Below are 22,854 nucleotides of genomic sequence, written 5' to 3' on the forward strand. Positions count from 1 at the left end.
ACAGTATTGGCTACATGGATTAATATTAAGGTTCAGGGTCTGTGGTAGACTTGCACAAGTCTCCATGGTAATACTCAATAGTTTAAATGACAATTTCTACACAAATATAACTAACAGACTGACGCCCTTGTATTGACCGCTTCTCTAGACTTGTCCCTTTACAGAGCAGAATTACTGTACATATATGAGCTTTGCATTCCGTACAGCCTTGGAGCAAGGCTAGGTCTGTGAGACAACCATGCCGTCCTATTTCCATGAATTCCCTGAATGACACACGTCTAGACACTGATCGCGTTCAGGCTCCTATAAAGATTAAACGTCGATGTCGGCGGCCATTTCAAATATATCAAAATAATTCGACTAAAACGCAATATTCATTGACACGTATATGTTTTGAGTGCGTGTTGATAATTGATCTTGATTGTTTTTTTTTAATTCTTAAATTTTTTTTTGTTGTTTTTTGCAAAGGGCATGTCGCTTGTATCCCCCTCTGGTGTTTGTTCACCCCACATTCGCCTTTTCAGATTACAAAAGGTTATTTTCACTCCCGAAGGGGCTGCAGTGGTTCCCACTAACCAATGCTTTAGACCAAAAGTAACTTAAAGGTCATCGTGACTCAGTGGCGCGGTGATTGTTCATGACGTCGACCAATGGTTACAGACACGCATGATATGCTGGTATATTGCTGCCATTACCAACATTCACTCACAGTTGTTTACCAAAATCCGGCCTAAAGCAGTGCACAATACAGACCTCCTCAGGTAAGATGACATATCGGGTGCGTGGAGGGGTGACCGCGGTCTCATGCCCTCAGGGTGGCGTGACGTCCAGTCTGATCACCTCGAGGTGAATGACCCACAGAGCGCTAACCCTAAAGCCGGGGTTTGTCCAAATTACATCGTGGCATCGTCACAACAGACTGGAAGTCAATGTTGTTGCTGATCGACCTAATGAATAGTTTGAAATTCAATGCCATGCTATGGCAAGACATAAAGCTACCTGTAATTCTGGAAAATGGATTTTTTAAGAACGCTCTGGTGTGTTTAGGAGATCCTTGGCTGGGTGGGAGGGTCTGGAGAGGTCAGGTTGAAATAAGGTGTAAAGTCGGGTGTGAGATTCTTGCACATGCATGGAAGCATGTGTGTTGCGACGCGTACGCATGTGTGTGTATTTGTGTGTGCGTGCGCATATGTGTGTATTTGTGTTCTTGCTGATGCACGCTGCTGATAGCATGCGTGTTAGTGCTAACGTGCGTATGTATTTATTTGGGTGTATGTTGAGCGTGGCCGCGTGTGATGCTATTTGGCTCACAATGTGCTTGTGCCTGTCTAATAGTGCCGACCCGTGAAGGTCCGGGGTAGAATAGGCCTTCAACAACCCATGCTTGCCATGAAAGGCGGCACTAACGGGATCGGGTAGTCAGGCTCGCTGACTTGGTTGATACATGTCATCGGTTCCCAATTGTGCAGATCGATGCTCATGTTGTTGATCACTGGACTGTGTGGTCCAGACTCGATTATTTACAGACCGCCGCCATACAGCTGGAATATTGCTGAGTGCGGCGTAAAACTAAACTCACTCACTCACTCTAATAGTGTCACCCCACAGAGATACCTTGCTTCAGTTAAACACTCCATACAGACACGGTGTACTGTTCCAGCCAACCAGTCATCGGTTTATCCCCATTAGGCAGAGTGCCAGTGGATGGAGCCATCGACATGCCACTCTCAAGGCAGACTCTCTACCACTCTGGAGGGGTGGGGAGGTGGCAAAGTGGTTAAACCTTCCGCTCGTCACGCCTAAGAACGGGCTCGGTTCCCCACATGGACACAATGTGTGAAGTGCAGTCCTAGTGTTCCCTGCAGTGATATTGCTGGAATATTTCTAAAAGCGGTGTAAACGCAGTTTCACTCACTCGCACGCATTCAATATTCCGCTTTGGAATAGTCGGTTAGGAAAACAGAACTGTACAGGTGTTGAGAATTGAAAGCAATCAGTTTTCAGAACCTGTTGACTTGGCAATGTACTGATTCCTCCTTTATAGTGTCTCTCTTGAAAGGCACACACGTGGACAGGGAGGGCAGTGGCTGATAGAGGGAACACGGTTCTGTAGTGGTGTCCAACAATCATGAAGTCCAGGGGAGTGTTTCCCTCCTTGCTTCTCACTGGCGGGCTGTAAGAGTATAATGATGGTCTTGTCGGTCCTTAAGTGGTTGATAAGGTCTTCCAAACATAAAAAACGCCTGACCAGTTGAACACTTTGCTCAAAAGAAACAGAAATGACAGATTTTGTATACAGGTTTTTGCAATCGTTCACTTTAGCCCCAAATCGCTCTTCATTACTTCATGTAATTCCCATGGTAAATATGTAAACATTCACACGTCTATAGATAAACAGTTTGTCAATACAACAACCTATATTTCTGTGTTTCTGCTCACTGAAGTCCACAAGATGACATCAAAGTCAGCACTCTGTATGGGCACCATTGGCAGCAAATACTGCTCGACACCGTCTCCGCACAGATTGGACATGCCGACGAAATCGCTCTTGCAGAATTCTGAGGCGTTTTGACGTTAACGTACATGTCGATCAAGTAGGTGTTCTTTCGGGTTTAGACCAGGCGAACGGGAAGGCCACGGCAAGACAATTACTTTATAATTGTCATCGTAGCGGACCGTGACGCATGCTGAACAAATTATTAAATAATATGTTATTGACAAGGTCATACAAAATAAGCATAGAACGTCAACGCTAGAAACACACATACCCCCACCCCTTAAAAATAAATTAAAGAAACTAAATGCATGAAATAAATAGTTAAAGAACTACAATAATTAAGAACAGAAAAACAGTGCTGACAACTTATGTCGGTGATAAACAAACCATGAATGATGCATTTATAGTATGAATACTGGTCAGAATGACAAGCATGTTTAATCACAGTTACCTACTGACAGCCGACACTGTAATTGAACACTGAAAAACACGCTGGAATACATCAAGCTAGCCAAACCCTCAGATGCAATAACAGCGCTACTTTTACGACCCTAGCTTAGGGCGGACGAATGAAATGAAATTACTGTCCACGAGTGGGGAGTCAGGGTTTATCAAGTACATTGATCTGAGCTACAGTTAATGATCCGTGGACGGGGTATTGCTCCCCAGCCTCGTACAGACAATAGCATGTCAGGCTCCCCGTCCAGCAATGCACGTATGTTGACACGCCGGCCACGGTATATTGACAACGTCACGTGCGATATGTACACGCACATGCAGACTACGCGCGAGGCGAGTATTTTGTTTGCTAGAGAATTGAGACGTCACGACATGACAAAACATTTTCAAATCCATACCGAACATGTGGCCTCGTATCTTTGTAATTTATTTATAAGAGAGCAAGGTTACCTTAATGACCTTACGCCATGCAATCTCGCCACCAGTGATCAGAGCCCGCAGGACAGCTGTTTAAGACTAACGTTTAGGCCCTGAAAACATATGATTTCAACTGAACACGTTTAACCTGGAGAAGCAGACGGAGTCACTGAAATGGACAAATTTTACAGCAAACAAAAATATAAATTCAGGAAGAGTTCCTCCCGTTCCCCATCCCAAATAATATTGATTAATTGATATATACTAGAATTGTTAACAAACCCTAACACATCAATTACTAGAGGACTCACATAAATAACTAAACAAAATGAAGTACAATATATAGGCTTGAACCACTTAGTGTTACCTCTGCTAATCTGCGGAAGAATGAATATGGGGGAACGGAACTCTTTCCAACAAATATTATCATAAAATATAACGAAACTGTGATAATCTAGACTTGCAGCATAATCTAGACTTGCGTGGGCTTCTGTATAACAGGTTTACTGGAAACGGGCCCATCTCTGTTAAAGGTCAAATAAATTTGGATAACAGGGACTGAGATGCAGTACTGGTACACACAAAACCTAAAACGCCCGGCTAATACCATTCAGTGTATTAAACGCAGGAATCAAGGGTAAATGCCTTAGCACAAGGACCAATGACCCCATTGCCTCCTAAGAGTGGGGTAGTGGGTGTGAAAAATGTGAGTGAAATTGTGAGTTCGATTTAACGCCATGAATTTGTTGCCATGCCATCGTATCCCAATTGCGAAGATAGATGTTGATGCTGTTGATCACTGGGTTGTCTGGTCCAGACTCGATTATTTACAGACCGCCGACGTTTAGGTGGAATATTGATGAATGACGCGTAAAACAAAACTCACTTACTCCTCATATCAGCTTCTTGCGCCGACAGAGCCAGTCGTGATGGCGATATCAGTGTTTTACCACTATGAAGAAAATATCGAGCTCCCGAAACATGAAACATATTAAATCACCAGAAACCGATCGGTTCATGGATTTGCGGCCCTTTACCCGTACCCGTGCCACCTTCGGGGAAATTTATATCTGACCACTAACAGCTATTTACAAATATTAGTTCTTGATATGACTTTATTTGGTGAGGGCAATTTACTCAATTTGTAATCTATAAATAATTGCAGAGAAAGTGTAATCTCAGATATAACATATGTTCGATTTCATTATTGGAATAACATCATGGCGTATTGAAATTCTGTTATAATAAATCGCCATTTGCCGCTTCATACAAATCCTAAGTACAACTGATACATTTCTTGTCCTGTATATACCAAGGATATGTGTTCTTGCAGAAAGCCGTTCTTTCGTACGTCGTTGCAAACGGTGGTGGTAGAACTGTCGTGATATCCAATAAAACCACATTGACTTACGGCAATCGTAAAGCTCAGATTGCCTTGTGGTAGGCGATGTGAATCACGAAAGGTATTGTTTCTAAGGAACTGGATGACGTAGGCACGGTTATATGAGGGCAGAGCATTGAACACGCGTATTCAGTTCTGTGAATATACTGTCCAAGATTATATACACTATAATGTAACCAGCACGCCAGATACTTCCAGGGCCTCTGACACGTTAAGGTCATGCATGTGTTTACTGTTGGTGTTTAGATTTAGCGGCCGAGAATGTACTTTAAGAAAAAGAAATATACTGAACACCAAAAGAAACGAAGGTTTAGAAACAAAATGAAATCTCATAAAAAGTAAGCGTTCATGTTCATATCATCTGTTTAAAAACTTGACCAAAAATCAGAGTTGCGTTTCTTTTGCTGTTCAGTATATATTGAAGCTAATTCTGAAAGTGGTCTAAACCAGGCTATAGAAATTGTGTAAATTACAGCCCGCCTCTCTCTGTCTTAATCCGGGTATGCGAATAAATACACGGCGTGTATGTGCGTCACAGAACAGGAGGTTCAGGGTGCAATGACCCACATGACAGACACCTATGTCAAAGAAAAGGAATGTCAGGATGCATCGAGCCACATGACAGACACCTATGTTACAGAACAGGAATGTAAGGGTGCACTGATCCATATGACACCCGGTGGGTCGGTGTGCATTGACCCGCATACGTCTGAGACGCCATTATCATCGGTTGAAAAATTACGTAAATTGATGCTCATTCTGTTGATCACTGGATTTTCTGATCCAGACTCGATTATTTACAGGCCGCCGCCATATGGCTGGAATATTGCCTAGAACGGTGTTAAACCACAAGTAAACAAACACAGAAAGTGAATACCATGACGGTATTCCAACCTCATTTGCTCTTGGATACACACAATCTTCTGCACCACAACACAACGGAATGTTTCAGAAAATGGCTGCGAGACCAGCCATTGGAAGGCTGCGGGAGGATAAAGTATGACTGACAGTGAAAACTGAGGACAGATGCACCGAGAACGCAGCAACTGGACAATGTCATCATTCACACTGACTTCAGAAGTCAGTCGACATCTTCAACAAACCTGAAGGGCCTCTTTAGAAAGATATCGACTATAAATTACCGGGGTATAAGTGCATATTGCCCGAGGTATCATTTCGTTAAAAACTTTGCCAACGACGTTTTGCAATTCGACCCACAATGCGCTGATTAACAAATGAATTAAGTGAATGAGCCAAGAGGTAGGCAGGAACACCACGGGGAGATGTGCAATCGCCCTACACCAATATTTGATGACAGAATAAATCATTAAGTTCATTACAAAATCAATAACGTTAGGATTCAGCAATCGACGTATTTATCGGTAAAATAAAAGGCTGGCGGAACAGAATGTTTCGCTTCAATAACAAGAAGAAGATTCATCACGACAGTACGGCCCTACAAACAGCGTCGACGACAGCTGTACTGAAGTGTTGATGTATTGTGTGAGTACATTACAGCCCAGGACGAGAAGCCACTGGGTAAAAGGTTCCATGGATTCAACAATTAACATCATGTACACTGGCTAGTTTAACGATGTTAGACAGCGGCGGCACATTTGCCGACATTGTATGACATTAGGTTTCAGCCTCAGGCTGTATCAAGAACCTTTGACCTTTATCCTCTGGAGGAGTAAAAATAACGATTTTGTAATAAAGAAATATCGACTTTTGTTTGAATTCAAGCTGTAAATTTATAAAACAATTTGAAATGAGTTGCGAGGTGATATGATGGATCAGATCTGTATTTTCGAGTCATGATGTATTTGACTCGGATGTTTGGAGAACGAGTCGGACATATATGTTTTAAGTTTCTTTGTTCTCATATGCATATTTTCCAAGGACGGTGGGTACGTATTTGAAGTTACCATTCAGTGAAACTTCAACGTGCCGGGGGTTGATCAGTACAGAGATGAATGCGACTTCGTGTCCTACCAGGCTTAACGGTGTAATACTGCAGAACAAGACAATTAAGTGTCCTGGTGACGTGTAAAGTCGACTACAGCCCCACAGAATCTAGTTCCTTCGTCAGCGAAGTACGCCTGCAGCTAGATGCGAACTTAACAAATGGCCATATTTTCAGTGGAAATAACTAGAAGGATTCTACAGAGACTAACATGGCCTTGGAAATAGAATTCGCGAAGTGCACTTACGTGACGCCTAACAGTCTTTATTTGTTATGGAAGATGCTATGTTTATTCCAGGGACTAGGTCTTAGTGTGTTCGTAATGCAACATGGAATAGAAGAAAATGATATCTGTTGATGTCTGGGTAGCGTGATTCCATCGAAGACGAGGATCTCGTTCATCAATCGATCGCGGGGCCCCAGATCATTGATGTCAGTCATGTTAAAGGGGTACTTGCTTCATGTCATTTGCCAGGCCTTGCAAGTCTGATTCCGATAATCAAAACACAACTGTTTCATAACTTCATATTGAAATTGCATTACGTGTGCAAATTACTGTCTGCGTTTTACAAGCGACATACGACAGGGTCTGGGTTTCACACACATGTGTCGTGACATAGAAACGCTGTCTAGGGTTCACACACGGCACGGGTAGACGAGAGACAGTGTCTGGATTTCACATACGTCATATGTCATATGTCACAACACACAAACACTGGGTTTCACATACGACATATGTCACAATACGTACCCTTGTCATTGTTTCATTCACCCTCTCCCTGTAGCATGTACCCGGTATCACATATCAGCGCTATATTATGCACCTTGTCCCTCTACCAAGCATCGCGTATCATGTATCAGCCCTGTATCATGTACCATGTCCCTGGCCTATGTACCCGGTATCATGTATCAGCCCCGTATCATGTACATTATTAAAGTATCAGTGGTACCAGGAGACACAGAGCAGGAGCGCACGATCAATGCGGACTCGTACACACAAGTACCCTCATTTAATCATCAGATCAATAGTCTATGTCCTTACTGAATACATTTTTATTAAGAATATGATATTTCACCATTTGCCTGTTAGTGCTCTCGATGAGAGCAAAGACAACAGACAGAAACACGACGTTTGAACAAACTCTGGTTCGCAATATTTACTTATTACTTCTGAACCGCCCAGAACCAACGGTGTCGAACCACCCTTCTTTGTGCTGTTTTTGTGACACAGTAGGTCGTTTTTAATTTCCATATCAAAATGGTTTACTCAGCCAGGTGCATGTAAACAACCTGCTTGTCTCAGGGGGTGAATATTCACAAGCAGGAACCTCGACGAAGGAACAACAAACGCTTAAGTATACTGCTCAAAAGAAGTTAACGAACTCTTCATGTTAACCAGTTAATATGGCATACGATATTAATACGAACAAATGTGTGTTCTTTAAGTCACATTGAGTAGTACGTTTGGTTATATCATTTTGTTTCCTTAACATTTTATGATGTCTAAAGTGCGTCTCTTATGTCGATCTCAATGGAAATCTATGCACCCTTTCTGAAAAATGTTTTTCTCGAACTAGTGTTTATATTGATTCTGCTCATCGAGTTACACTTTGATTTGGGCTCTTTCATTAATCTTGATTGCACACATATCAGTCACCCCATATGAAACCACAGTACCCCTTTGTCTGTTTAACAGCACAGTATAGTTACCCAGTGTAATGTAAATTATACTGGTTTATATGTTGTAGTGAACAGCGCCATTGAAGAACTGAGCTAAAAGAATTACACTATGCTGTATTCAACAGCCGGCAATATTTCTTAACCAAATATTACACCTGTCTGTCTAATGGAAAGAGCCAGATAAAGCCTAACGCAGGTCTGTATACTGTGTAAATATATCTCCAGCTTTGACATTTGCATGATGGTTGTAGGTTCTGCTATAGCTATTGTCTCGGCGTATGGAGTCGCGCACCTTCCCTGGTTCATATGCAGGCGGCAGTTCCTAGCTGTCTTCCTCCAAGCAGATTAGTTCTCGAGATGTGTCGATCTGATGAATGTCAGCCTCTCGCGGCCTTTAGTCCTGTGTGTCCGCTCTCGTAAAGTCCATTGTCAGCTCTGAAGCATCCCTTTGTTACTGCAGGCTCCGCATCATCGCCCCACACGGAAGGAGGAAGTGTGGGGAGCTGCCGGTCGTCTACTGTCAGAGCCTGGTAGCTGAGCGCCACCTGGTGACACCGGAAACTAGGCCACGCATGACAGTACCAGTGTTGCCCATTGTGATCTTGGTAGGCAAAAAGGCGTCCCTGTGTGGGCAAGCAGGTTGGAAGAATCCTACACATCTTCTGAAGCTCAGCTCGACCTAAAATCGCTTGTTGCAACTCAGTACTGAGAGAACAAGGTCACTTCGACGTAATTGTATTACGATCATCTCCCAGACGATGGCAGCAGGGAGATGGGAGCAGATCAATAACGGTTCCTGATTGGCCTAGATTGTGTCGAGCTTACTCTCTATGTGCACTGTGCGAAGGGCAGGCCGGGAAGATGTTCTGGCAACTGTGGAGAGGAATATTGTAAGTGCGCGTGCAATAAGCGGACCTGAGCCCGGGCTGGCTGAAGAGAACTTCAACATTTCACATCGCCTTGAACTGGTTCAAGTGGCCTTGTCCAGGGAAAATCTCCTTCACTTTCTCCTCGCTCAACCCTCATATTCCGATACAATAAGCTTTAGGAGTGCATCTTGGGTTCTGTCGAGTGCCATAGACAAATGAACTGAATGTCTTCTGAACGCTTTTTACTTTTTAACCTGCATGTGTTTTTGCAACAGATTTATCAGCAAAACATTAGACAGCAGACAGTCCTGTAAAGACACATGCATCAATGCAAACGGTGGAACAATTGCCCTGTGTGAAGACCACTACAAACACAACACGTAGATTGTTTCCATAGCTTTGTCCTTCACTGGTAGACACGGCTACTTCAAATATGTTTCCGATGTCTCACTTTGAACAACATCGCGTGACGTTACCACCCATCAGTGTTGACCAATGTGTTGACGCCCAAGAGCACATGCAGCAATTATTGTAGACTAACATCCAGGTTCTAAAATGAATACATGTTACAGTAAAAGAGTTTCTAAATTATATTTAGGAAAAAAGGACCATGAAAAGGAGCTCTTAGACTTTCTTCATCTTCAGAAAAAGAAGAGCTGTACATTGCGACATGTTTTTGACTTGCGCAGGTTATATTTTGCATATTTGTTTCGGGGTTCTACTAACGCTTAGTCTCTGAGTATATATAATTTTGGTTGTAATGAATAAACCTATTTAAACTGAAAAGGAGACCCAGTAAGATGGGAACTGACGTAGGGAAATCTAGACTTACTTCATTTAGGGATTTAGCATTGTAGGACTGGGCAGGAGGGAAATAATGTGGTTCAGGGATTGTGAGACTGTTTCAGGGTCTGTATAAACTGACTGTAGTTGTTGCAGCGGGTTTTGTTTCACTGCCTTTTTGTTACCCAAGTTCAATTTGAATAGAATGTGAGACTCAAGGTTCGTCACAACTGCTAACCCTGAAATCAGATAACACATATCTTGTTTGCAGCCAGCACTATAGGTCATCGCTAACCTGAAATATACGGACTTTCGGATTGAAACAATATCACTGAGATATTTAAGCCTAAATATTTGTGGCGAAAGGTTCACCATACAAAAGGGCTCCCAAGCTAAGTTTGGAAAGCAGGTCTCGGAGATTCTGTTTAGAGAGTATTAACGCGTGTGCGTGTGCGTATGCGTGTGCGTATGCGTGTGTGGATGTTAAGGGAAATCATGTGAATGACCTGTACCACCTTCAGTGACTGAGTCTGTCTAGCAAAGTTACAGCAACATCGATGGGCGACACACATTTTACCCATGTGGGGAATCGAAGCCGGACCTTCGGCGTGACGAGTGAACGCTTTAATTGGCACCCTCTGTCGTAGCGCGTATGTGGATGCTGGATGATCAGACATACGCCGGAAACGCTGGGGCATGGCATCCCCACCCCTGCGTATAGATTCACCAGGGAGAGAAACTGAATAGTATCTTGAGAGTAGATCCAGTGTAAATGGTTGAAATGCGGCCAAACTTCAGACTAGAGAAGAAAAAAAGCAAATATTTGGTTTGGGAGCTACACATGAGGGAGAATGTTACGACTGTAGTGTGCCAGGACAATGAGTTCGTTATGTTACATACCGTCATAACAACGTTTGCAGGAACGTCAGCGTTACTTTAAACGCATGGGCCATGTTTCGCAGTCAGCAGTATAGTCCAGCTGGGTGAATAACGAGGTAGGCATAGGTGCACTGGTGGTTGACAGCATGAGAACAGATCCGTGTATAGGTGGCTGGCGGATTCAGATCTGATCTACACTGTATTTATAAATTTGGAACTTCAATATTTGATTGATTGATTGATTGGTTGGTTGATTGGTTGGTTGGTTGGTTGGTTGGTTAGTTAGTTGCTTGGTTGGTTGGTTGGTTGGTTGGTTGCTTGCTTGCTTGCTTTATTGATTAGGTGATGGACACAGCGAATGAGTGGGTGAATGAATGAACGAACAAAGATTCACTTGTGACAAGCATGTGATGTTGGGGACGTATACTTCGAAATAGGCGTTTTTGCAGAAATTGTTTACCCATATATTTATAGTGTTGACAATTTTTCAATGGAATTTTTCTTCATCAAGTTTTCTCATGTGTAACATTGAATCTGTAGCGCATAGTAAGACTCAACAGCTATATACTTTAGACACTAACCAGTAATTATCATCACCATGTTTAATCAACCCTAAATGCATAAAATATAACGAGACGTCTAACCGTACCAATGCAATCTCCAATGCATTTCACTTTTAATTTTGTGGCATTCTCTTACGAACTATATGTAGGCGGATAAATCTAATGATCCACATGCAAATGAATGTACGTGTTAATGAAATTGTCAGACTCTGAGGAAATTAAGGAAAGAATATCTGCAGTGCCATCTCTGTTTACAGCTCATTCGGGACCAATTGCATGACTACGTGACAGTGTCACCTTGGACACAAGCGATGGCCGATCTCCCGACCTCTCCACAGCGATCCATGCGTGGTGGAGAAGCATATGAATTATTGGTTGTTTTCCAAGCACAAGTGGCAAAACAGTTAGCTAATTACATGAAACCAGCGCTGATGGTCCCTTGGGCACGTTGTCTTTACGTTCAAAGGGACACCTGTTCATAGGTACCAAATTCCCGTGCGAGCAATGCATTTACAAATTGCAATGCTGGCTTTGTGTTCACATAACATTATTACATCCACATGCATATACATACATTTTATCTTTGTTGAAGGCTTGAAGGTGTGGAATCGATCAATATTTCTTCATGAAACTGTGTATAAACGTACAACTGGGACTTTTGGTTTTCAGGAATGTTAATATTATTGCGATGCCAAAGCAACACATTAGTTTAGGTAAGTGAAGGATTCGTTTCAGACATTTACTGTTCAACATTTCTCAAACTATGTATATCTGAAAATAAGTAGGTCATCTTAACCTGTAGGGAACCGTGTGACCGCTTGTGGCCAGGAATGGATGGGTGGAGATGGTCAGACTTGGTGATTCTGAGAATTGAGAAGGGGAAGTAGCTCATAATATCAGTCACTGGATTTTCAGGTCGATGCCGTCTACTTTGTCTTGGTTGGAGTTTGCTGTGTGGCGTGTATGTCAATGGTCTGAGCTCCAAATATGAGGTGCGTGTGTGAGTGAGAGGGTCGGTTTGTGCATGTGTGGAGAGAGAGAGAGAGAGAGAGAGAGAGAGAGAGAGAGAGAGAGAGAGCGAGAGAGAGAGAGAGAGAAAGAGAGAGAGAGAGAGAGGCCAGATCGTCATCCAACCAACCACCCACATACCTCGACAACTGTTGACTGCAGCCATGCTAGGAAACCGGCTCACCTATAAGGCGGCCTTGGGGGAATGCGTGGGTCGGTGAATTCATTTCTGTGCCGCCACATCATATATCTACAACATATCAGTGTCGGATGGAGCGCTTGTGCATCCTCACATATGTAAACGACACACTCCAGAGAAACTCATGGGAAATAGCTGAACGGAGAAATATACACTATATGCCTGCCATAGGTCTGTGGGTGTGTCCTCAGAATGATGCAAGAGAAGATCACACTAGTCAATTCAGCTGATAGACAGGCTGTGAAATACATATTATATCTGTAATATTTATGAAGAGGAGCATGAAGCGTTGGAATGCCATATATTCATGACCAGACATAACGTGAGACAAACACCGTTCTCTAGATGACGAGAACGTCCATGGACCTACCTCACTAACATTAACAGTAACTGTTGTTTCTGTTTCTTGCATTTATTTGGTATGTGAAGAGACAACATTATCAGTAAATATACGCGACCTAGTAGATTAATTTTCTTCTCCTTCGCATGGTATATGAAGTGACCTATTTTCCCCTTTCTTTGCATATGGTATATGAAGTGACGAGACGTTTCGGCGTTTTTTGCATGGTATATGAACTGGTCTAATTTTTCTGCTTCTTCGCATAACATATGAAGTGAAATTGCCACCCGATCAATTTAGCTTCATCTACCGACAAAGTACCTCAGATTGCTAGAGACGTATTCAAATAAGGGTCACTTGGGCGACACTTGGGGGATTTGCTGTCGTGTGAAACCCCACTGTAGAATCGTTCGCGCATGCAACTGTTTTTTCTTTCGAATCTTAAGGGTTTTAGAGTTAGGGAGATAACAGGTGAAAGCATATCCCGTGCTTTGGAAATCCGACAGTTCCATATAACATTAGGCTTTTACCTGGTATCTATAGTCCTTGACATCAAGCATGTCTGTGTCCTAGATGCCTTTGTCATTACACAACCATGTTAATGTGTAGATGTGGAATACCATTGCTCGTTACCTGTGCATATCAAACTAACATAGAACAGGTATTTCACTTTTAACCTGTTGACTACCACCGAATGATATATTACTTTGAATTTTGACATTGGCTTTCTAAACTTTCTATTCTGACTTTGAAAGTTGTCGTTTTGCGGCTCATTTTGTCTGGGGGTGTTTTTCACCATTAATTTTACACATGAGCAGATTGTATTTCGTAATACAAGAACACACGTTGAACACAGTATCGACACAATAGTTGCAGCCCACAAATGCGACTCCGTAAACAAATATTCGGTGTTGCCATTACTGGGCAGGACAATAAAAACTGATAGCGCGAAATCACGAATTCAGAAAACCTAACCGCCTATGAAACCTAACTACAATTCAGTTATGGCCATTCAAAACTTGTTTTCATGTGAGGAAGCTCTCTATTCTGAAGGCGGGCCTATCCGTCGCCTGAAAGCCCCCATTGTCCCCACTCAGGTGACTCAGCCACCTGAACGCCCACAAAAAGGCTTGGGATAACAACATACTCTATATCACACGTAAGATATTCGCTGTATGCGTTGATCCAATAGCGACAGTCGCTGATGGTTCGTTGGTGACCGTCTGGAAGGGTCATCGCTTTTTAGAAGGTGGGTTATGCTCCGAGGTAACAGAGCATAGCCAGTCCTGTAATTCATCTGTAAATTGACACATAACTTAGCTTAGAACACGAGAGGGATGTTTGTCTCTCCGTCGACTTAATATCGATCTGAAAAAGTGCATTCCCTCGTATGATGAATTTACAACTGATCGCTGATCGGCTAGGGCTGGTGGCTACGGAGTTGACGTACGATAAGTCATTATGTGAAGGGCGGTCTTGCTGATTGAAAATATATAGGACAGTAATTAGATATTGCTCGGTAGGGGGAGCAGGGAAGCCAGGGAATGTACGTTGTTAAAGTGAGACGCCCAGTGTGAGAGGGTCTTATATGTATACACATGTATATACCCTCGATCTTGCTCATACATTTAATGTACACCTCCCCACCTTCATATATGTGTTCCCTACATTCCCTATAATCGAAAAAAACGATATTTCAAAACTTCAAAGCGGCGTCGAGAAGAGATGGATTTACCTAGTTCTGGGTCAACAGCTAGAAAAGTTTTATCTTAAATGTTCTCTAGACAGCAGTAGAAGGCCTATCCAGTAATGAGTATTGCACCTCCTACCCTCCAAAAAGTCTTGTCGACACGGAACTCATCATGTTAACACAAACAAGGTTTACCCCACTGTTGAAATAGTGTCCACGTGTTCATTGACCAACTGCATGAATATTGAGCACATGGCCTAATGGATGGTGACAAGCATTGGTCTTTAACATGGTCAATAATGAAAGCCAATAGGTTGTACGCTTTTGTCCTCAGCACTGAAGACTTCTATCACACACAGACCAAACGCAGGGGAATTGCTATAACATTATCAAACAGCGTTAACACAAAGATGCCCCTTCAATAGCCAAGACACAATTCAATAAGCAAACTAACGAAAGGTTTCATCAACGGCAGTGTTCACCTTGTAACTAGGACACCTGTAAACAAACAAATGATTATGAAGCCTTAAAGTATTTAATACGACCAAAATATAGGCCATAACGATTCCAAAGTGTAGAATTTGGTATTGTGGGCTACATAATTATGTCTCACACTCCCTGTACCACATTAATGTCTCTTCCGTATAACGTTTGCCGCAATGCTAAAGCATTAAACGAAGCTAGTCTAGATTCCTTCAGAATCAGACTCAGCGATGCAACTGGGGCACCGTTTCAGCTGAAAAGTTTATTTGTGTTTGTATCAAAACTATGTACACCATTGAAAAACGACGGCATATTCCATTTTGAGACCATACCACTAGCCAGTACATATGAGAAGAAAAGTAATATATATCCATACTGATGAAACATTTCCAAAGGAATGGAATAAATTGTCACATTTTCCCTTAATAATCTCTTCATTATCTGCTTCCTCATTGCATTAATTACTTGCAGTTTATCAAACTTGTATATTCAATATCCCGTACTTTTTAATGGTGTATTTTCAGAGACTAAGGCGTTTTTCTTGGTTCTACTCAGTAGCTACGTGGCTATCATTCACGAAAGGTGCATCTACATATATGAACTCAGGAGAGCCACGACGCTCAAACAGACAGTGATAAAGCATTTCTGAAGGTCCTGACGGACTCTGCTGTGTGGAGCGCCCTGGACGTAGACGGAACCCAGTCAGCGGTAACCGTGAAGGGTCGATCGGCTCTTTTGTAGCCACATAGCCCTGAACACAGACATTCATCATTTGTGTACAAAGAGATGGTGACGGTAAATAAGTTGATGGCATTGTCATGTGGAAACACGTACCAGCATGTGTAAGAAGCATGATTTTGTACACAGTAAACTGGAACTTTAGTACTCCGGACGAAGTTAATTCTGACACTTCTGTAACCGGGCGAATGCGCCTGGGAACTGCATCATATATTCAGATATATATTCCTTATCCCGAAACATAGTTTTTAATCCGGACATTTTGAATTTAAATGGATTTCTAGGGTAAAGCTTCTGTTCGATTTAATAAAGTTTCGTTTTTTATAAGCACAGGCAAAGCAGAGACTCCAGCTCGTTGAATGTTCTTTACCTCATGCCTAATGACAGGCAAACTCTCATTCAGTCCCTCACCCACCATTTGGTCAGTCTGGCGCTTAACACATGATTCAACCTACAAGTTACCGGCGTTGCAAAAAAGACAGGACTCACAAAAGGAATTATCGATACAGTCTAGGCAGTAGAAAACATGCCGCCTAGACCATATGCCGTAGATCATTTGTCCCCATGAAAGCGCTTGCTTCTCGCCAATGTGCTCAACGCCAAAGACCTCCATTACTAAAGACTTCCTTCCCCGCAATAGAGTGATATAACTACTTCAAAGCGGCGTTAAACCACGCCACTCTCTCACTGGGCTGTTTAGTAGCCTAGTGGCTAAGGCGATCGCTAACCACGCTGAAACTCGGGTTCGATTCCCCACAGGGGTACGATGTGTGAAGGCCATTTCTGGTGTCCCGCACCGTGATATTGCTAGAATATTGGTTGGTAACTGCGGTGGTAAACTCAATTCACTCACTCACTTTGTAACCTATGTAGTTGCTTCGTGACACCCGTTTCTTCACCCTCTACCAAGTATCGTGTGATACATGGGAAGACATTGACATGATACGCTACAGTGTCCAATATATAACATGTTAACATAGATCTCCAGTACAATGTTTAAATGCTACATCCAAATGTCTCACTGCCACATACTGTTTTGTTGTCTCTACTAAACCTTAAAGTTAGAATGGTCTGTTTCCACTGTATCCTCTTGTAAATGGCATTCAAACACTTCGGTAGCAGGCAAGGTACTACCTATATTGGATGTTCAAAAAAATGAATCCCAGAAATGTTCATTCTTCGTTGACACTGAACGTTCACCTCCTTAATCAATGAATTTCGTAAAATCTGTTCAACGGAGGATGAAACATTTTGCTGCATTTTATAACCAAACACTATGGAATCATATGGTCAATAAAAAAACTGTGTTGTTAAGCCTTCCTGTAAACTAATACCATTTAACATGTCTTTGATAAGTTTTAAGTACTTCATAAAGGACGGTAACGCATCTTTTGGCGCTTAGTGGATTTGATACCAGATACCAGGTTTTGTTTCGTTTTCGTTTGTTTTTTTTCCCCATTTTTATTTTTGCTTACCGAGAACTATCGTTTTGAATACGTTTGTGGGTTGTTATAGTTGTTTCCAGTTTCCCTGAGTGTACTTTCATGTTCTTGTCTGTCAGGCAGAAGCTCAGGTGTACCAGATGTCTCGGTTACGCACTTTGGGCATATGCACCAGCAATAATATATCCGATGTAGTCAAATACAGTTCAACTTCCATTTTACTCATGAATTAAAATTTTTATCAACATTGAATGTAACGGACGTGCTGTAAAAATGCTTCTGTGAAAATGCTTCTGTGAAAATGCTTCTGGTGGTTCTCTCCTTCATGGGGCGGTGGGATGGTCTAGTGGTTAAGGGGTTCTCTCGTCACACTGAAGACCCGGATTCATTTCCCCCCATAGGTACATTGTGTGATACCCATTTCAAGTGTCGCCTGACGCTCATCCACTAACTCTCTTCTTCATGAGCATCTGTAAAAGGTTTTGTTCAGAGGATATAAATACAGACCATGCTCGGACTAACTGTTGTTGTTTATGACCATAGTCGTTTAACATGCTACCAGGTACAATACAGGGAGATTCACTGGGGTGTGATATATTCATGTTGTGTATTTGTGTTCCCACAGCAGTGCATATTGGGTTTGAAGGTTTAAAGGCCCAGGACACGGGACTCCGCGGAATGCAAACAAATCAGGTCATTCATCAGAGCATATTGAATAGTAAATGGGGACACATTGTCACCACACCCAAGGAGAGTCATCTTTAATTATACACATGTATGTCTTGAGTTTAGGACAGCCCCGCCCTAAGAAGGTTAGATCACGCACACAACTCGTCAACCACCCGAACCTCTACCCAACCTCCTACCACCCCCCACCCCTCACCCCACCCCCTACCGGCCCATCCTTATCCAAATCGTCTCACCACCCGCCCTCAACTGTCATCCCTACATACCGACACAAGAATTATTCACTGGTTTCGTTAGTATCTCACTGTTGTACCATGCAGTTTCCATGACAGACCGCACCCAGTTTATCCCTGCATGACACAACTGAACCCAAGGCCATGCACTTGCAGGGGGCTTCCCGAGTTTCTTATAACCCCTCCCTTTGAATCGGAATATTCCCCACCCTATCCTATCTCACTGACCTTATAAGTCGCTCAGTGCCCCACCCATACATCGCGGTGTATCTCACATGTGACATTAAGTTCAGACACAAGCAGACCGACTAGCACGCTCCACCTTGAATAAACTGCCATCCCAGTTGGAGTCTGTCCATATAGGGTAACTCGGTGTTGTAAATCCATCTTTTCATTCCTCTCAGTAGTTGCATTACAGCTACAACACTCGTGGTGTTATCAAGAAACGAGAGACACCAGATTTTATTTAAACAATAACAGGAGTACTGCAGGGATATCTCATAAACCCTTATCTGTTAAGAGATTTATACAAACTTATCCACAGCACTTCAAGTAGGCGTGTATTGAACGACTAATATGCTTCTCAAGCACGCAAATACATAGATCACCGAAGAAAGATACTGAAATATACATCCGAGGGTACCGTATTCCTAAAGCTCAGTAGTATATACACATAAAACCTGCTGACAGGCTGAAACAGAACGCACAATACATTTGCCCCTCCTTACAACACGAACATAAATATGTACTTACCAGTCTGAAAACAGTAGCCGAAACAAAGGTCCAAAGAACAACGATGATCCCGTGTCCAAATGCATCACTCTCGAATTCTCGAATATGTATTGAACAGCTAATGAAGTGCAAGTTCCGAAAAAATTAAATCTCAGAAAGGGAGCCGTTCATGTTTGTCTTCTATTCAAAACCTCATAACTACAGTAGCAAATATGAAACTAATGACTGTATGTTGAAGCTTTCCGAAACGGGTTCTGAACAGGAAATAGACACGCATTGAACTGCTACGAGATGGGTTTATTGGATCAAGTGGACAACATATTCGCGATGTCGTCCTCACAAAAAACAACCAAAAGTAGCTTATTTATCCACAGTGCGACAATTCTTTAAACACCTTACACACAAAAAGAGACTTCGGAGGACAACTTTCCTCTTACGTGAAACAATGCATCAGCACCAGCCTTTGGTGTCTAAACTTAACAAGATTTGAGATACAAATATTTCGAAGTGCCAGATGTGATTCTTGTCCAAAAGCTGCTTGATCAACTTTACAAAAGTCCTGGGTCCCGATCCAAGAAGCGTTCAAAGGGCTACGACATTCGTAAGCCTGTGATAAACTATAGAGTTACGTCCTCTCGTAACGTTATGAACGCTTTGTCGATCGGGAGCCATTCGTAACTACTCGTCTCTTTCCGTGACAGGAAGACTCGTACCCCTCTCGTACGAGATTATTGCCAAGAATAGTAGCAAACCAGTCAAATCGTGAATTGTAAAATGCATGAAAATGGCGGAACCGTTGAACTTTGAAACTTCACTAAACTATACCAAAGACGTACATTCTTTGACTAAACCAAGCATAATTTAAACATAAACTTTGAGGTAAAGGATGAACAACTTTCAAAAGTAAAACATATTTGCAAAGGAAGTGGCCGTATTGCTGTTTTGCCCACGGGATGTAGGATCTTCTAAAAGCCACGTTTGGAAATTCAGAGTTATATTTCCTTGATAAAGGTACTAGACTGTTTTCATCTCCATGCCCGTTTGCGCTTAGACAAGACCCAGTTGTAAACATGGCCACGAGAGGAGTACTAGACACCATCCGCCTTTTCTGAATGACACGAGTACTTACGAATGAATCGGGACCCAGACCTTAGTAAAAAAACTTATAAACAGTTTTGTGGCAGACAAGTAGAGGGCATTTCCAAATTTGATACGTCAATGACAAAAATGTGTCTGTTTGCAATTCCCTGGTTTGACTTTTACTGTGTGCTGTTGTGATTTCTAAGCCTATCTATTGACTTGCCTTTGCACGTGTTTGTGACTAGGGGCACGATCATCTCCTTGAAGGAAGGGTATACTCACTATTTGACAGTGGTTCATGAGCTCATGTTGGTAAGTGGAAATCGTACAGTCGACTTCTGATGATTATGGAAAGGCGTTCGTCGATGATGATGTCCTAACAAACCCAAGCGCCATCATTTTTACGCACTAAGTGTGTTTAGGACATAGTTAAACTGGTAAGCGTATTAAGGTTCAAAATACGGGATGGCCCACCCTAAACTCATACCCACACTTGTCTGGCTGTGACAACCATTGAGTCACATAACATTTGTTATTACTTTCGTATGATAATTCCAGTCTAAACTGTTTTACGAAAGTCATTTCCACAATAAAATGTTTTGTTTTTATGTTCTGGGTTTTTTTTACAGTGGGATAGATTTGATTAATCACAATAGATGTTTTGCTGAAGGACGATTTATATTTCTGACAACATTAATCTGAGATGCATGGGAGAAGTCTCATTGTACGGCAATGGCATGGCAACTGGGAGAACCTCGAAAGACAAGTGCCTTGCGACACGCACACATATACATCCACGTCGCAACATAAATAAAATAATATTGGTAACGACGCTTAAACGCCATTTCACCTCACACTTACTGGACATGAGGGTTTGATGTATGTGGAAAGGTGGGTTGTTTGTTGTTCAACACCACGCTCAGCAACGTCCAGCAATATGACGGTGGTCAGTAAATAATCAAGTCAGTGACAGACAATTCAGTGATTTACATCATGAGCATCGATCTACGAAAATGACCACCCGATCGTCTCTTACGACAAGCATGAAATACTGAAGACTTACCCTAACCCGGATCTTGACGGATCACAGATGTTGGTCAACGAGGATAGACCTCATGGGAGGATCCCCTCTGGAGCTGTCCTCTTCGCTAATCCTATTAACATTCATACCACATAGGAAGGCTATATCAGAGATAACGTTAAGTCGTTTACATTCCCCACATGTTTAGAGCTTGATGACGTGTTATAAATCCGATATGTGATGTTTATACGTGACATGGATGCTAAGCACATGTGCTGTGAATCCCTTAATCGGTTTTTATGAGAGATCTAATCAGGTAGTCTTTATAAGATTCAGACAGTTTGATGTACGAGACCCATTGGGACGAACGGCAGTATATTTTGTGCCGTGCGCTTGAGTGAGTGGGTGAGTGAGTGTTGCTCGGTTCCAGAGTGATCCCTGCAACAGTTGTAGTCTAATCCAGGCAAAGTTGCTTTGGCCAGAATCTTACAATGAACCCTACGTGCTTTTAATGTTTTTCCTATGAGTATGTAGGATCATGGGTTAGCCTGGGTTAGATTCCCAAATGTGTACCCCGCTGTAGTATTGCTGAACGCGGCGTAAAACCCACCTCGCCCACTGTAATTATGAGTTGATTTTCTCGTTTTTTAACTTGATAAACGCACAATAGGTAAACTATTGTATCTGTATTCAGAGAATGGAGGGAAATAAAAGACGAAGGAAAATACATGGTTTGAGTGTTTCTAAACACAGGTCTGGCATCAAATAACAGACACTATTAACTGCCAAGGTAATTTTGTACGAGCAAGCGTGAAAACTACCACGAGTCGTAAACTTTGCGAGACAACCACATTTAAAACCATATAGAAGCACCTTACATCTTGCCCACGTGTTATCTGTGTCCCGTGATGCCGCCCCCTTCATCGTGACTGTTATATTCACCACGGCCGTCTCAGACGAGGTGTGCGACAAGGAAGCTCTGTCAGGGTATGGGCGTTAATGCTCTTAGCTCGTTTATCGAAATCACCACGGGCTGTCCACCACATGAATACAACAGAAACTCAGTACCTGGTGTGTGGCCTCTCTTCATCTGACTCATCTGCTGCGTTATCCAACAGCTGTTGTATCCTGGTTGAATTTTATTGTGCGTGATACCAGTTGATATGTTCAACTGCAATTCCGACGGATATTTATACTGAGTCATCCGCACATTATTATGAGTGAGTGAGTTTGATTTTACGCGGCTTTTAGCAATATTCCAGCAATATCATGGCTGAGGACACCAGAGCTATACTTCACACATTGTTCCCATGGGGAAATTCGAACGTGGGTCTTAAGCGTGACGAACGAACGTTTTAACTGTTAGGCTACCGCATCGCCCATCCATTAACATGGTACGGTACCGCGACCCATATATAACATGTTAACATAGGTCTCAAGTAAATGTTAAACTGTCTCGCTTTCACATGCTTTTTGTTGTTACTTCGAAACATGAACCTTAATCAAAGATGGGATGGTCTGTTTAAACAGATCTCACAGAATATACGTACCGTGGACAGCGCACGGGTCTTGAAGAAGTAGGATAGATCAGTAACTGCATGTTGATGGGCTGATTTTGAGTCATCGTGCCCCAACATCGTGACTTGTGTTCGTGCTCTCAACCACCGGTTTGATCCTAATGTTATTACT

General features: G+C 42.4%; 1 long non-coding RNA gene across 1 annotated transcript; it reads right to left on the minus strand.

The window, feature by feature from the left end:
- Positions 1-2,246: 2,246 nt before the first annotated feature.
- On the minus strand, positions 2,247-21,325 carry LOC137284636 (uncharacterized). The gene is made up of 3 exons (XR_010956915.1): positions 21,208-21,325; positions 3,407-3,486; positions 2,247-2,687 (listed from the first exon to the last, which is right to left on the minus strand). It is a non-coding gene; the product is annotated as an uncharacterized lncRNA (long non-coding RNA).
- Between the last annotated feature and the right edge of the window lie 1,529 nt (positions 21,326-22,854).

Source organism: Haliotis asinina, chromosome 5 (genome assembly GCF_037392515.1).
Source record: "Haliotis asinina isolate JCU_RB_2024 chromosome 5, JCU_Hal_asi_v2, whole genome shotgun sequence".
Taxonomy (NCBI): domain Eukaryota; kingdom Metazoa; phylum Mollusca; class Gastropoda; order Lepetellida; family Haliotidae; genus Haliotis; species Haliotis asinina.